Source organism: Petaurus breviceps, unplaced genomic scaffold, assembly GCF_028583685.1.
Source record: "Petaurus breviceps papuanus isolate PSGF00001 unplaced genomic scaffold, PetGlider_PUasm1.0 470, whole genome shotgun sequence".
In the NCBI taxonomy this organism is placed as follows: Eukaryota; Metazoa; Chordata; class Mammalia; order Diprotodontia; family Petauridae; genus Petaurus; species Petaurus breviceps.
The window spans coordinates 3,797,383-3,801,382 of record NW_027186350.1 but is presented as its reverse complement, the minus strand read 5'-3'; positions in this window follow the sequence as shown (position 1 = coordinate 3,801,382).

Here is a 4,000-nt window from a genome sequence, read left to right as displayed (position 1 = left end):
ATAAATTAGTATATTCATAGCACTTTAAGGTTTGTAAATCACTTTGCACGGGTCAATTCATTTGATCTTCACCACAATCCTGTGAGGTAGGTGCTATTATTATCCCCATTTTGCAGATGAGGAAACTGAGGTACACAATTGTCAAGTGACTTGTGTCTGAGGCAAGATTTGAACTGGGATATTTCTAACTCCTTCACCCTGTTCTTTATTTTCATTGTTACCTCCAGTCTGTCCACCCCTTACTTTCCCAGGCCATCACCTCCACACCATGTGTATTCCTTTCCCTTCTCTCTATGTCAACCCTTTAGTGAATCACTTCAGTTCTGTTCTATCCTCTACACTTAAGAGTCATCCCATCACTGATCTTCCTTTACCAAATCCCTGCTTCAGATTATTCCCATCATATGCCTTTTTCACTCCTTTTTACATTTTACTAAATAGAGATAGAGAAAGTCATGAAACCCTGCTGACTGGGGCCATAACAAATTTTTGTTACATAATCTCACCTGGGCCCTCACTACACTGGTTTACTATTCTTCTCATCCCAGGGGCAGTTACAAACATTTTTTTTAAGCAACTGGGGTTAAGTAACTTGCTCAAGGTTACACAGCCAGATGTTTCTGGGTGGGTGCTAAGTGTCTGAGCCTGGATTCGATCCCAGGTCATCCGAGGCCGGTGCTCTTACTCACTGTGCTACCTGGCCACCCCTGTTACAAACCTTTTCATCCCTCCTCATGCAACACACGACACCTCTCCCCACACCCTTACATTCACAAAGAGCTTCATCTTCTCCCCTCTTCTTTAAAAAATATATTTATTTATTTTAACTTTAAAAAAATTGAGTTCCAAATTCTCTCCCTCCCTCTGTATCCTCTGTAACCCATTGAGAAGGCAAGCAATATAATATCAGTTATACATGTGAAATCATGCAAAACATATCTCCATGTTAGCCATGTTTCAAAAGAAAACAAACAAAATAAAACAACAAAGTTAAAAGTATTCTTCGATCTCCGTTCAGAGTTCATCAGTACTTTCTTTTTTTTGTTTTTTTTTTGTCTTTATTAATTTGTTCGTTTACTTTGAGTTTACAAGATTCAGTTCCCCAGTTCTTTGTTTCAAATTTTCTACCCCCGCTCCAATCTTCTCCCTCCCATCCCCCCCCCACCATGGCGGCATACAATCCGGTAGAGGATCTGCAGATACTTTCACATTAGACATTGGTCAGTTTATAAAGAAGGATTGTAATAGATGGAATGAACAATGGGAAAGAGAAAACCAAACCAAACAAGAAAAAGAAAGAGAATAGGTAATTTGCTTCAATCTGCATTTAACATCTGTTCTTTTTGGTTCTTTCTCTGAATGTACACATCTCTCTCCATCATGAGTCTTTTGAAGTTTACTTATAGCTCTGCATTTCTGAGAAGAGACCAGTCTATCAAAGTTGGTCATTACACATACATTGTATCTGTAATTGTGTACAAATTTTTCCTGGTTCTGCTCTTCTCACTCAGCATCAATTCGTGTAAGCCTTTCTAGGTAGATATGAAGTCCATCTGCTCTTTGTTTCCTATGGCACAATAGTATTCCATTACATTCATATATCATAACATGTTTAGCAATTCCCCAATTGATGAGCATCCCCCTAATTTCCAATTCTTTGCCACCACAAAAAGAGCTGCTATAAATATTTTTGTACATATGGGTCTTCCTCCTGCTTCTATGATTTCTTTGGGATACAACCTTAGAAGTGGTATTACTGGGTCAAAGGGTATGCAATTATTTATAGCCCTTTGAGCATTGCTCTCCAGAATGGTTGGATCAGTTCACAACTCCACCAGCAATGTATCAGTGTTCCAATATTTCCACATCCTCTCCAGCATTTATCTTCCTGTTTTGTCATCTTAGCCAATCTGACTGGTGAGATGTGGTACCTCAGAGTTGTTTTGATTTGCATTTCTCTAATCAATAGTGATTTAGAGCATTTTTTCATATGTTTATAGATATCTTTAATTTCTCTCTCTGAGAACTGCCTGTTCATGTCCTTCGACGATTTATCAATTGGGGAATGACTTGTATTCTTATAGATTTGACTCAATTCTCTGTAAATTTTGGAAATAAGGCCTTTATCAGAGACATTGGTTGTAAAAATTCTTTCCCAATTTCCCACTTCCCTCTGAATCTTGGTTAAATTGGCTTTGTTTGTACAGAAGCTTTTCAGTTTCATGTAATCAAAGTTATCCATTTTGCATTTTATGATGTTCTCTAATTCTTGTTTGATCATGAAATCTTCCCCTCTCCATAAATCTGACAGGTAAACTATTCCTTGCTTTCCCAAATTGCTTACAGTATCATCCTTTATACCTAGATCATGCACCCATTTAGACTTAATTGTGATATACGGTGTTAGATAATGGTCTATGCCCAGTTTCTGCCATACTATATTCTAGTTTTCCCAGCAGTTTTTATCAGATAATGAGTTCTTATCCCCAAAACTGGGATCTTTGGGTTTATCAAAGAGTGGATTATTATAGTCATTGACTGCTGAGTCTCGTGTACCCAATCTATTCCATTGATCCACTGCTCTATTCCTCAGCTAGTACCAAGTAGTTTTGATGACTGCTGCTTAATAATACAGATTAAAATCTGGTATAGATAGCTAAGCCACCTTTCCTAGCATTTCTTTTCATTAATTCCCTTGATATTCTGGACCTTTTGTTCTTCTAAATGAATTTTGTTACTATTTTTTCTAGCTCTATAAAGTAACTTTTTGGTAGATTGATTGGTATGGCACTAAATATGTAATTTAATTTAGGTAAAATTGTCATTTCTGTTATATTAGCTCGACCCAGCCATGAGCAATTGATGTTTTTCCAATTAGTTAGATCTGACTTTATTTGTGTGAAAAGTGTTTTGTAGTTGTGTTCATATAGGTCCTGGGTTTCTTTTGGCAGATAGATTCCCAAATATTTTATAGCGTTTACAGTAACTTTAAATGGGATTTCTCTTTCTATTTCTTGCTGTTGGATTTCATTAGAAATGTACAGGAATGCTGAGGATTTATGTAGGTTTATTTTATATCCTGTGACTGTGCCAAATTTATTTATTGTCTCAAGTAGTTTTTTTTTTTTACTTGATTCTTTAGGATTCTCTTAAATATATCATCATATCATCTGCACAGAGTGATAACTTGGTCTCTTCTTTGCCTAATTTGATTCCTTTGATTTCTTTTTCTTCTCTGATTGCTACTGCTAACATTTCTAGTACCAGATTGAATAGGAGGGGTGATAGTGGACACCCTTATTTCACCCTGATCTTATTGGAAATGCTTCTAGCTTATCCCCATTACATATAATACTTGCTGATGGCTTTAAATAGATGCTAGTTATTATTTTAAGGAAGTCTCCATTTATTCCTATGCTTTCTCATGTTTTTAATAGGAATGGATGTTGTACTTTGTCAAAAGCTTTTTCTGCGTCTATTGAGATAATCATGTGGTTTCTGCTAGTTTTATTGTTGATATGATCAATTATACTGATGGTTTTCCTAATATTTAACCATCCTTGCATTCCTGGAATAAATTCTACCTGATCAAAGTGTATTATTCTTGTGACAAGTTGCTGTAGTCTTTTTGCTAATATTTTATTTTAAATTTTTGCATCTATGTTCATGAGGGAAATTGGTCTATAATTTTCTTTTTCTGTTTTATCTCTTCCTGATTTAGGTATCAGTACCATGTTTGTGTCATAAAAAGAATTTGGGAGGACTCCTTCTTTACTAATTTTCTCAAATAGTTTGTAGAGTATCAGAATCAATTGTTCTTTAAATGTTTGATAGAATTCATTAGTAAATCCATCTGGCCTGGACATTTTTTCCTAGGGAGTTTACTGATGGTTTGTTCAATTTCTTTTTCTGAGATGGGGTTATTTAAGTAATTTACTTCCTCTTCAGTTAATCTGGGCAGCTTATTTTTTTTAAACATTCATCCATTTCACTAAGATTG